Below are 14,280 nucleotides of genomic sequence, written 5' to 3'. Positions count from 1 at the left end.
GTCAGCCAATAACTTTGAAGAATTACTCATAAATAATTTAAAAAAAATCACTTATAAGCATGGCATGAAAAAAAGGTTTTGCAACAGAAACAAAGAAGCATTTTCTAAACTATGTTCATACAACGTTGACTTAACATGGAACTCCCCATTGATTTTTTTTTTTTTTTTCTCTGTTCAGCTCTTTCACACTCTAATCAGACGAACAAAACAACGGCACAGGTGCTCACTGAAGATACTGGCAGCTCCATTAAGTATTTAACAACAATGGTGCACCGAAGAGGATGTATTCCTGTTCGAGGGTAACCTACTTATCACCACAGTATGAATGCAAATGCTGCTGTTTACTACTCTGTGCTTGCATGTTTAAAACATCAGTTATATTCACACATCTGTCAAACACACTCAGGCCTCCAGTATGGAGACTTGTTTATTGTAAAAAAACAACAAAAAAAAAATCATCTGAGGTATTTATTGTGGTATTACTTATTGTCCTCCTCTCACGGGTCTGTTTGTTTATTTTTTCAATGCAATGCATGCCCTTTAAAATTTGTATCTGGGAATTTTTTTTGTTTGTTTTTTTTTGTTTTGACAGAAACACAAATCATTCCATCTCCTTTCCCCCCACAAACCACAAAAGCTATTTTTTTTATTTTTTTTTATTTAGCTTAAATAGAGAAATCACTGCGTGCCACAGTCACATTGCTCAGATGTGTAACCTTGCTCCCTGTCGCGGAACGAGCCTTCTTCATATGAAACAAGCTCTATTACCCTTTTTTGTTGGACCACATTACCTCGGGATACGAGCTTGGTTTGGCCTGGTTAACCGTCAATGATGCAGTTTAGCCCCTTTCTTTTTCTCGCTCCCCTCGTCCTCGTCCCTTCCCCTCATGCCGGAGGAGGGAGTATAATTGAGAAATCAGAGGGGCCTTCTCCGCCTCCTAAAAGTCATTTGCTTACATAGTGTTTTCCTACAGCAATCATAAGCTTAGCGGCTTAGCTGTATTTGTACTTGAAGATTGTGTGGCTGTTTGCCGTCTTATCCTGACAGCAACTGTGAAGGAGAGTATAAATTTTCACAGACAGATCCATTTGTTGTACGATTCTGTCAGTGGAAGGCTGTGATTAAAATTATTTTCGGCAGAGAGACATTTTTAGGGGAAAAACTTGAAAATACATAAACAGCCAGCCCATGACAAAATAACGGGGTGTCAATCCTTTCTCCGGAATAACTGAGCACTTGAACAGAATGGGCGGAACACAAACCTAGACCACCATAATGGAAAAATAGATTCCTGAGCAAAAATCTTCTGTAAGAGTAGAACTTTCAGAATTCAAGATTTTTTAAAGCATTTCTATACACACCATGTGCTAAAATTAAACTGATTATTTTTTTTTAACATGAAAAATGTATTTAAAATTTGAATGTGTGTTTCTTTATCTTTAGATCGGATAAAAGCGTTACCTGTGGTCGTTTTTTTATGATAATGCAGATTTTAGACAAAATAAAAATAAACCCTGTTTCATTTTCTAGGACAAAGTCTCTGCAGAGTAGCAGTAGTTAATTAGAAAATTGTCTATGAGAGTAATCCTGCCCTTAAATTCCATCATCCATTTGTTTATACTCTCTCCCATTATCTTAGAGCCCTTGAACCTAACATTACTGGTGCAACAAAAATGGTGAGCAATATTGGAGCTATCCAGCTGTACAGTATTGAGCCAGATGCCAGCTCGGACAAGGAAAACAAAGACTAACATAGATCTAGTTGTCTATAAGTGGATGCATTGAAATGGAACGGAGCAAGGAGCTTGTGCGCAGCAGACTGTAGTTTTTCCAACAGCATTTTTTCGTCTCCTTCTGATTCACATGGACTTAAATATAGAAATACTCAGAAATGCAGTTGTAATCTTAATTTTCTTTAAGTATGTCCTGCACCATAGGAAAAACATGTTAAAAACACCTAAAACACAATTTCCCTATAAGTGTGTCTTTAAAGAACGTTGTTCCTCTCTTTTATACCCAAACGATTTAGCAGTTGGATATTAGAGTGTAAAAGGTTAAGAATAATAAAAAAAAGCTGAAATATAGAATCTGGCTAAGACTGCTGTGTCATCATTTCTGGCGTTGTAGTAAGTAAGCAGTCAAGCCCCCTGAGATGTGGCCATGCTCTTCAATTTAAGTGTTCTTTGAAATCTCACCTGGCTGTGTGTGTGGGAGGGCATTTAACTCTAAAATTGCTGCGTACAATGATTCTAACAACTGGTTTGAAGCCCATTATTATGAGCTACAGCAAAAATACATTGTATAGTTATGTATTAGCATGTCAAAATCTTATACCATGATATATTAATTTTGGACAGAATTTAAACAAATTCTTTATAATCTTGGAATTGGCTGACAATACAATGTACTAAATACTAAATCAATATTATGTTCTACTTGACAATGTGACTTATATACCTTCAATAAGCTAACGTAATCCCACCTGAAATATGACTCCTTTGTCAAGCGTTTATATGCTGACATTAGAGAAAGCTATGTGAATTAATCAAAGACGTGTGGTAATATAGGACCAACTCACATTAAGAGAGATGACTTATTAAAATTGGCAAGGGGAATTAATGCATCATGTCAGCAGTTGAGGAATAAGTATCAAACAGCACCCTGTCGAATTTGTTATGGAGCTCAGCTATTATGTGAACTTATACAGGTGCAACACTTGCAGATGTGGCTAATGTAAAGGAAGTGGATAACAATATTTCAAGGAAATCATTTAGACGCCAGCTGTTTTTTTCTTGCTTTTGTATCTTGTTGCTTTTAAACACTGCTTTGGACAAATAAAGAGACACCAAGGTGTTCAGCATTTGGAAAAATTCTAAAGGTAATACTACGTTTGTTTATTTGCCCTAAACCAGGGGTGTACAAACCCTGATTTAGAGTAATCAAGGGACTCAGAGAAGAACTGGAGAAAGCCTGAAAAGTGAAGGTGACAGTGGTGCCCGTGGTAATTGGAGCACTTAATGCAGTAACACCCAAGCTAGAGGAGTGGCTACAGCAGATCCCTTGAAAGACCTCAGACATTTCAGTCCAGAAACGTGCAGTGCTAGAAACAGCTAAGATACTGTGCAGAGTCCTCAAGCTCCTGGGCCTCTGGTAGAGCTTGAGTGAGAAACCACCAGCAGAGGATGAGACGGGCATTTCCTTTTATTTATTTAATTCTTTTTGATGTCAACGTTAAATTTGGGTTCATGTGAAAGGCTACATAGTATATATGATGAAATGCTCGCAGTAAAACTTCTAAAATTAAATCATGTGAACAGGAGAATAATTCAAGTAGTTATATTGTTCAGAACTGTAAACTACTGGGATTTTATTGCGAGAAACCTCGTTTGGCCTTTGGAAATTTGAATGGGGCCGCAATTGACCGGCCACCAATCCAGGCAGGACTTTAGACATTATAAAGGACTTTAGAAAGCTAGCTGTTTTTTGGTAGATGTAAAAATTTTGATTCGAAAGATTAGATTGAAAAATAAAAGCTGAGATACTTGGGTCATTGGGTGAGCAGATCATCACCATCACATCGTTCGGATTCCCAAAACAAAAAATGACTTCACATTGATTCCATAAAAGCTTACATTTTCCCCATGATCTGTTCCCTAAATGCGTCTTTTCAACACTTTATGGCAATCTGAGTAGCTATCTGCTACACATGTATTTAAAATGGAACACCAATCCAAGTGAAGGACTCAAGTCTAACAATGGCATTCATGCTAGTGTTATTGCTGCAAACAGGAAGGATGGGGACCTCTTGACCAAAATGCATCTTTTCTACCAAGAAAAGATTGTATCCAATTATCATTGGATAAAAATTATATGTGGTCATGACTTTTTCCTTTATAAGTCTTGCTCATTTTTATGTACGCCAGTACAAACAAATAAACAATGGTAATGACTCATTCTGCAGGCAGGCCATATTTTGTAAGTTTCAGCTAAAGGTTTGGATTTGCTTGCTGACTTAAAACATGTGCTGAGGGTTTAAACGCTTCCACTGAACCTAGACTTGATGAAATAATGAATAGGAGCTGAACAAACATTTGACTTAGATAAACCAGCACACCTTCTGCGTTTCAGTGTAGTTCCTTAAATCTGTAGTCTGATCCACAATGAAAAGAGAGAATTTATCATAGCATGTCCAGGTAAAAAGGCCAAGGGAGACAGAACTGCAGAAGGAATTGTAATATTATACTCAGGTATTATTACACTGTAATGTGGAAGAGGCCTGACAAGTAGATGTTATAGAAAAAAGGCAACCACACTGAGACAAAAAAGCAGAAATTTTTTTGAAAGCAAATATTTTTAGAAAAATTCTGAATGTTATCAAGACCCCTATTCCACTGGATGTTCAGAAAAATGGGGAGGACATCGGTTGGTCAAAAAAGGCAAGTTAAGGTAACTTATTAATTTATGCTTGGATGTTTCTCAGCTGGTAAGAGCCACAAACTAAATTTAAAAGAAAAAAAAGAAGTCATGTTAAGCACCAGCTGAAACAGGGAGAGCTGCACTTGGGTTTATCTGCGATTACTCTGCAATCTCTGTGAATCATCATGGAAAAAAGAGCTGGCAGAACTGTGTGGAAGGCTAATCTGCAGCTGTACTGGTGAAAAGGCTGGGGATCTGGAAGAGGAGGATCAAGGTAGAGTTTGTCTTAGTTCTCAATAAAACTGTACTGTCTTCTGGTCCAAATGTACACAGTTAACTTCCAAAGATTTGAATCGAGAATGTTAAGCAGTAATCATTCCAATTATGCAACATAAAAAGAAGCAACTGATCTAAGACAAAGGGTCAGTGTGACAAAGTGGTTTTGTCTACAGTCGTGGCCAAAGGTTTTGAGAATTACGTAAATATTGGAAATTAGAAAGGTTCCTGCTTAAGTTTTTACCAAAGCAATTTGCATATACTCCAGAATGTTATAAAGAGTTATCAGATGAATTGCATAGTCCTTCTTTGCCATGACAATTAACCTTTTTGGTTAAATTGGCTTTCCGCCTGGGCAGGGCCATCCAGAAATCTGGAGCCCATAAAAAGCAAATGACCTCAGTGTGAAGGAAACCTGAATGGGGAAAGAGCAAGTGTGAGCTGCACAGCTAATGTGAGGTTTTTGTCAGATAAATAAATTTTGTTCCTGAACTCTTTGGATATCTGCTTCTTGTGTAAACTAGGCAGCTCTGGTCATACTGACATTTATTCATTCATCCATCAATGTCATCCAATAATCCATTAACTTGACCCAAATTGTTGTCAACAGAAACTTGTTCTCAAGTGGAGCTAATGACAACTACCAACAAAGTGTATGGAAGGTCAAGAATGCCCAAAAATGAAGCATGCTAAACTGAGGGCACTATAGATGAAAATACTATGGTTTGGGTTTGGTTGTTGCCAGCTACTGGAGTGATGTTTGATGCATAAAAATATAACCATAAAATGTACAATTCTGAAAAAAAATGTAAATGTATCTATAAATAGATAGGATAGCACTACTATTAAGACATTAAAAGTAACAACCACACTAAGCAATGGAGTTACGACTTCCACCCAATTCTTGGGTTATTCATGTTGGGACACATTTTTGGGTTACTATTTGGAGAAATACCAACTGTTTGGATTATAATGGTTTTATTTTAACCCAATGTATGTTTCTTTTCTTTTCTTTTTTATTATTATTTTTCTATAGTAAGTCCCTTTTTAACCTTGCAGTCGGGTTAAAAAAAACCCAACTTGGGTTGTTTTTAACAATGGAGCTTTTAATGTGCACATGATTATAGAGAGGACTTTCTATTTTTGTTTAGATTGCTCAAAGTAAAATAATCCAGACCTATTTTTATTTTGTCATTTTCTATATTTTCAAATACGAGTGTTACCCCCATTTTTTTCTTGTTACATTTCCAGAAAAGGTCTGCTATACCTAAGTGAACAGACTAAACTTTGAGTCATCAGTTTTCCACCACTCTTCACATACCCTGAAGGGTATGATGGTTTAGTCACAGGGGGAGATTAAGGCCGCTGAGGTCAAGACAAAAACAAAAAAAAAACTCACCATGATGCATGTTGGGTTTCACAAGACCACCACCATTAGGAATTTATGTCACTAAGTAAAAACTGAGGAGGCAGCATACCAGAGACCATCACAAGCATTGACATGATTGTGAGGTACATCAAGAGGATGGTTCTTCTTGCGATGAAGAGCGAAATGAATCACTCAGTCGGCAAAAAACTCAAAAACAGGAGGAGAGACAGAAAAGAAACGTGATGGAAGGGCGAGACCCTATGGCTGACTTAAAAAAAAAGTCGTTCCATTGGACACAAAAGGATAGAAGAAGAATAGAGACAGACAGCACAGAGGCACTCATATAGCAGCACAAAAGAAATAAAGAACTGCATTCGTATTTCCAACACAAGACAGAATTCCCGCTGCAAACTATACGAAAATGCCTCAAAGACAATTCACCACAAACACAGCAGAATGGGAGCTTCAGCCAGGTAAGGTACACATATAATATCATGACAAAATACAAAAATAAGGTGCAGAAAAATCAGTTTGGAGCACTAACTCAAGATTAGAAGACCTAAGGTCAAAAATGACAGATACCACCAAGGAAAATTGAGAAAGAAAGGATTAAGACCCTGTGGTAATTCTAGATCCAGAGGAAATCTTATGAAACAACAAAGAATGAAATAGGAAGGTTAAAAGAAGTGGAGGCTCTTGGCAACAGCAGTGTTAGTGCTAATCAGTTCACTTGGGACTGTGACCCCCAAAGCTGGAAAAATGGCTTCAGAAGATTCCAGGACTACAATCTTCTACAGGGAGAATGAGAGATCTCAGATGAAAATCTGCTGAAACTAGTCTGTGCAAAAGCAACACTTACGCTGCCTAAACACCGGGCATGTGATGTACATCACCCGTGAAATGCATTCATTTAGCACACTGTGTTCCAACTGGACTGTCACTACCTGATACTAGATCATGTACTCACATTTAGAAGAGGCTTGGTGAAAACTGTCAAAGTTGTACGTATCTTGCGAATTTTGCTCCAGGCTTTTTCTTTCCTTTCCGTTAGATGAAAGGATTGGTGTCATACAATTCCATCCGGGCACAAACTACCATTATTAATTTCTCCCCAGTTTTCAAATAGTTGGCACTTGCATGAATTAAAAAGAACGCCACTCAAACATCACTACCAAATCCAAGTCCCTGATTGGTCAAAGTTTAACTGATTGTTTAATGGCCATGCATTTTGTACACAGAGCCCAAAAACAGATTTAAAAACCTGTTTAGCAACGCATGAACGCGAAAGCCCAAAATGCTCATGTACGCATGTTTACAAAGACATTTCATTTGAAGTGGTCGCTTGAATGTACATTTACGAGGCTGGTGTGAATGTAGCATTTAACTCACCAGTCATGTGGTTCTGTCCATTCATGTTAATTACACTACTAATGTTTTAAATTGTGTGCTCACACAATTATGATCTCCTTTGTTTTCAAGTTAAAAAATCAGAGTTCTGTCATCAAGTTCAGGTCTTAAAGAAGTCCCTTTCCCGAGAGCCCCAGAGGTTTTTCTGACTGTTCAAGTAAAATGCATTCAGGTGTGATGCCACTTAGAAATCCAGTGTGAATGTAATTGGAATGTACTCAGTGTGAGGCCAAATTTAGATGTGCCAAAGGTCACATCTGGCCCCAGGGCTTCATTTTGCCCAAGTGTGGCTCATGCAATAGTGGCCGTGGGGAAGTGTGCTGTTGTGAGAAGGTTGTGATGTTTGGCATTACTATTTAAAAACACCAGAGCCATCTCACAATAGCATGCACTCTAGCATATTTCCTCTCGGATACTATCACCTGAGTTATGAACAATGGGTGAAACTGTCACCTCTGTAATATAGTTTAAACTTAAAAGCAAATAAATCACTCTTGCTGTAATCAACAGAATTGAACATATTAAAGTGAACAATGACTGTGTGTGTGTGTTGATATATATAAACCTTTGTAATGCACTGTATGCTCAGAGTTATAATGTATGACTGGAAAACCTCTGGGTTCACCTTGGCAGCATGCTGGATGAGATTAAAGGAATAATTTCAAAACTGTAAATAATCTGTGCAGGCACACACCACATCCTCTGAAGGGCAGTGAATTATTTATTATAATCTGGCAATGCAAGGTTGTTTATCACATATTAATGTGATACATCAGGGAGTAATTCTTCTCTGGCACCCCACAAGCAGTTTCTTTTACTGAGCGTCACTCAGCATCTCCTACACAGAGTGGAAATACAGTAACTGTGAGGATTCAGGGGGCTGCATTCTAGACAAGATCTAAACTTCACATTACGGTCAAACGCTAATTTTATAAATTTGTTTGATTATGTATTATTTCCAACAAAACTACTTTCAACTCAAATCATAGAAACAAAGTTTTTGTTTCTAATTCAGAAGAACTACCTTTAACTACATTTCCCTTCAGGGATCAATAAAGTTGATCTTGAATCTTGAATCTTGAACAGGTCAATTACGTTATTTTACTTTTTCTATTTTTACAAAATGAAGCTATACATTTTATTTGAGATAACACAATAAATAGAAAGAATGGCATGTTTAAAAGACAAAAATATAAAATAAGAACATTTACACATGGAAATAGTATATTGTAAGTGCCCTTCAAAGTACTTGTACACAGCAGTAACACAAAGTAGATACAAGGGAATTTCGTCAGTTCAGTATCTCCAGATGGCAGTCAGCTGTGATTTGCGGATGACAGTTACATAAATTCTTGCTGAGGAATTTGTCAAAAGTAGTCATCTCTCATATGTTTCAAGTGATGTACAAGAACTGTGAGGACAAACACAAATTTGAAATACTTTGGTTATATTTATTAGATTCACCTGCAGTGCCTAGGCCTCATTCTGTGCGCAGACGCTTTGTCACCAGTTGAGTAAGAGCCACGGCTTAAGTTTGAGACTGAAAGATTGCCGTTAGGCTCATTAGGAACAACAGCTGCTTGGTTAATGAAGAGGAAACAACATGTCAAGAGGTTACTTGAATTTCCTCAGAGATGCATTTGCAGAATATGCAAAGACAGACTGCTACTGATGCATCAACCCCTTACCACTTTCAGCAGTCTTTGTTACCGGGTATTGTTTAAAAATGTATGCTACATCCTGCCAGTATAAGGTCAGACAGTGAACTATTGAAGCAAATGTTTTTGGCTGTGATAGAACCAAAAAAAAAATGCTGCCTTCAAAACAAAAAGAAAGAAAAAACAGATTCAAGGACACAGATCTACTACAAAAAGGTGTGTATAGTTAAAAGCCAGGTATTCAGGAATAAGAAGAAGAGAGGCATTCAACCAAATGCCCAGTTGTTCCAAATACTCTTTTCAAACTATTTAACAGAATAATATTTTTTATATATTTATATATTTATTAAAAAAACTGTATTTGCCAAACATTTTCTGCCAATGCAAGGCAGCTTCTTCTGCTATTGACTTCTTTTTTGTGTTTTTTGATGGGGAATAAAGGACTGAAACCTGAAAAAAAACAAGACAATTCGGGGATTGTATAACAGATTCTTTTAAAGAAACAGACTCTTTACTTTCACCATAAAAACTCAAGGACTGCCCTTCTGCAATTCTAGGAGACATGTGAAGAGTAGTCAGGCTACACTCAATGTCATCGAAAGAGAAAAACTAGGATTTAACAGAGAAAACCTCAACAGATCTTCGTTTCGGCCATGAAAGTACGTGATGACCTGAAAAACAATTAATGTGGCCGTAGTTTCAGTTCCAAATAAAGCAAGTTGAGTGTTGAGTCATAATTTTTGTTTTTTGTTTTCTTTCATACAGACCTTTGGGACGTTTTACAAGTAAAAAAGTGACTTGGTTCTTAACCAAGCAGCTCAGCAGTCCAAGAAAAAGCTCGCTCTGATCGATTAAAAAAAATAACTAAAAAGACTGATACTACTTTCAAATATTCAATCAAAATCCATGAAGGCAAAAGAGGAAAAACTGAGTTAAGGATTTTTTTCTGGCTATTCATCTTTCACCATGTAACTTTTATGGTCACTAAAACTCTTTCCACTTTTATTCAGTCTCAAAATTCAAGATCAAGGTCCTTTCCAAGACCACACTGTGGGAAAAGGACACCAAGAGCCAAAGGAGGTTGTGCCCTGTACAGCGTTATTACAGTTTAGATCAAACTAAAAATGTTGTGCCCTCTACAGTGAAAAAAAAATAAATAAAATAAAATAAACATCAATCAACATAGTTAATCGATTTCTATAAGTACAATCAATTTGTCTGACGAAAGTTGTCAATCCAAACTACCTATGCTGTTATAAAATTGTTACAAAATGAAATAGAGTCCTTAAAATTCATATTGGAAAACGCTCCTTGAATTGTGGATTGAGGCACATTAGGTTTATTTAATTATAACATAAAAAAGACCATCACAGCAGACAACACACATGTCAACACACAACACACAAGAAAAAATGACCAAGCCATCATTCCTGTCCAATGTGTTGATTCTCTTTGAATTTAGCAAAGACATGTGACCATACAGTGTGCTAGAATGTTCTAATAAAGTTCTCTATGTACTATTTAGATGTGGAAAAACAACAGTAGGCTGAAATTGATAAAACTAAAATGTGAATGGATTTGCCATTAGTTTTGTTTACTGGTTTCTACACATATTTGATTTACACTTGATTATCTATTTTGGCTAAAGATGTACTGGATCGATTTTAGGCCAGTGAATGGGATCGTTCAAAATGAACCAATATCGACTATGAATCGGATCATCGACCTACAAACGCTGATATGAATCCTTTCGTTAAAATAAATCAATCCACCTCTAACACCCAAATCTTGAGATGATTGGATCTCCACCAAAAAAGCCCACTTTGAAATGTACACACCCTAGCATCAAAAGTTACCACCAAATGACGAAATCAAAAAGATCAAAAACATAATTTCTTTTAAAACAGCATGAGACAAAAATCACTTGGGTGCCATTTCTTTTACACCTTGAACCAGATAGACAAAGAATGTCATAAGAAGGGACCATGGAAGTTAAATGGCACTGTTGCAAAACTGAACATCTATATTGTCCAAGTAGCATGGTGTTATCTTTAAAGCACTGAATGTTTGTCTTTGCACGAAGATTTCTGTTGGTTTGTTATCCCTGAAGCAGGCCTTGTTCAGACAAACATAAGACTAGTATGGCTTCCTCTATATCTCTGATGGGTTTTTGTTTTCAAAGTAGCTTAGTAGAGCTTCGTGTGCACCAATCAGACTGAAATAACATTTTTTGTGTTTTTTTTTACTTCAGTAAAAACTTTTTTTGTCCATTTGTTGCTGTTACCTACAGTTGGTTGTGGATTTTTTGGAGCACTCAGCAAGCTCACCCCGGCAACTCATGGGAGAAAATACTGACAGGTGATTTTTATAAATTCTGCAATCACTTTAATGTTTCGTGTTTTCCCATTTGGTAATCGCTCAGTTTTCAATCTTATGTCTAAAAGAGCATGCTTACTTACTTTTTGCTTTCTCTTGCTTTAAGACATACTATTTTCAGGTTACATTCACCAAGATTTATTTACTGTATTTGGAGCTGCTTTTTCCAAATTATGTCACGGCCTTGTATTAAATGGCATAAAAGTACAAATGTTAATGGCTTCTCTGTCCAGAGTAAATTATGTGATCACATATGGGGAGCCTGGCAGGTACTAATGTCTATACTAACCTTTCTCAGCGACTGTGGCTGTTGGGTCCACTATTGAATTTATAATTAACTTGTGAGGAAATGTGGGCATTTTTCTATTAAAAGAGACATCTTGTCAATTACAATCCTTCCAGAGATATTCACTGAACTTCCTGTTGGAAGAAAGGTCAATAGCTGTGTGTAATGAGTAATTGACTCAAGGCATAGAGCAGCTCAGGCTCAGACTTTGGTTCTGATCAAGTAGTGAAATGTGATTTATTTCCATATCATTTTCTCTCCCCTTCTCTAATGTGTTACAGAAAATCTGATTGAAGTGCCGCTGCTTAGGCCAATTCATCACCAAAAATGACTTAGGAAAATGACACTTAAATGGGCTGAATGATGAAAAGAACATGGGTTTTTGAAAATGAACATTGGCACAGACAGGGACTAATGACCTGCAAGGCTGAATATCAGACTTAAACAATGGGTTGATGCTTGGGCTCCATTGATGAAGAAACACAGGGCTAATAAGCAAACAGGGATGAACAGAATTCAAAGAGTTGACACATTTTGGAAAAAAATAATGAGTTTATTGTGATAAAACGTAAGATTCTCCTAACTGGCATGGCTTAATTAGTTATGCAATCATGATAAAACATGTACACAACTTCTCAGAACCTCTCCAGAGTACCTTCCTTTCTTCAAACTCTGCTATTTTTATGAGACAATACAACTTTCTAAAAATCAAGTCTTAGTAATTTATGCATGCTCATTAAACAACACAAGGGTGGCTCTGGAAGCAGTATTCAAAACTTCCTCCAAAAATTTCCAGTCCAATTCACATTTGAGGAAATAGGACAGTAAAAAAAAGAAGGAATTTAGAAACTTACTTTTTTGTATTTTTAAGATTTATATACTTGCATATTACATTTGATGGTATATCATGATCCTTAAGTTAACCAAAATGGGACCATTTGAGAAGGGCACATAAATAAAACATGTTTGACTGATTGTTTTTTAGATGCTGTTGTTATGCTGCTTGTCAAGCTCGATATTGTAGAAACGCACGAATAATGTCAAAGGCAGCACAGCGCAGACAGTTTGATGATGGCTTTTGGGCACGCAAGGTCTGAAAGAATGGTGTTTGTAATAGTTACATGCTTGTCATGCAAGAAAACACAGAAGTACAAAAACACACTCACTTTTTAGAGTTACAGTCTTTTATGGGTTGAAAACTTTTCTTGCTGCTATAAATTGTGTTGCTCAAAACAAAATTATTACCCAGAGAAAGGTTTCACACTATAATATAGGATGTTGCCTTAAGGCAGCATCCTTTACCTTGGCCACATGCCCCCAGACAATTTGAATAGGCTGTAGTGAAAATTAAATTCTATTGTATATAAAAAAAAAGGATAAAAAAAAAACATTTTATTTACAGTCCATGCCAATGATGCAGGAAATATTACACTGCCATCACAAAAGTCGACCCCTTTGTTATGCTGCTCTCTCCTACAAGAGAGCCATAATGTGTAAATACATTTGACTATAATCCTGACAACTGTTTAACATGGATGTATTAGGAATGCAGGATGTTGAGCCTGCACCGTTGAAAAGCCAATGTTTAATTCTCTGTGAAGTTTAACAGCTAAAACCTTAAATTCTTCTGACAGATCCCAGCAGGTAAAAGTGTGGAGAGCTCTTGGGTGTGGATTTTAGCTGCCTTATTGGAGATGACAGAACATTTCCATGCAGTGCAAATATTTTTACCATCCTCTAAGTGTTCCACACACGTAAAGAACAGAACCTTCACTCCATTATATTGCATAAATCTACATTTTTATTTAAATCTATTTATAGAAGCACCTTTCCTTGCAAGGCTTGTGCACATTCAGAATTGTCTTTGGTTTAATCACCATTACCAAAACCAATAGTGTGAGTTTGTGTCTGTGTGTGAAATGGGAGATCCTCTCAGAAACTGATATATTTAGATCTGTCCTGACATCTTAAGCACCTTTTGAAAATCAGCATTGTTGGTAGTGTGGTCTACCTTTAGACTTCCACATTAAAGGTCAACAATCAACAATACAAAAGGAACTTGGTGTAAAGTGAAGTTTACCTATTTACCTCTAGGGGGCTTTTTTTAAAGAAGGCAGACTCAAAACACCTTCAAGTATAGTAGTACTTCATTCATCATGGGCGTTGCATACTAAAAGTGACTACGGTAGGTGAGAGTAGAAAAACAGATGTTTTAAGGTTGTAAACCCCCCTACACACTTTATACATATTTCTCAGATAAACATAAACATGTTCATTCTTCTCTCTCTTGTGTTTAAACTGTCAAAGTTCAAACCTTCATAGAAAAACCTCCTGTACAGAAGAGATTGAATGACAAGTGAACTAAAAAAAAACTGCAAAACAGCGAGACCGCCAAAGGTGAACTGTGACATACCGAGGAACCACTGTAAATTAGTAGCATCCTCTTGCTGTGCTAGATTTAACATCTCCACATTACTCTGGAAATCTCTGA

This window comes from Oryzias latipes, chromosome 10 (assembly GCF_002234675.1).
Source record: "Oryzias latipes chromosome 10, ASM223467v1".
NCBI classification, from domain to species: domain Eukaryota; kingdom Metazoa; phylum Chordata; class Actinopteri; order Beloniformes; family Adrianichthyidae; genus Oryzias; species Oryzias latipes.
The sequence above is the reverse complement of the archived record's forward strand: the minus strand, read 5'-3'. Positions refer to the sequence as shown.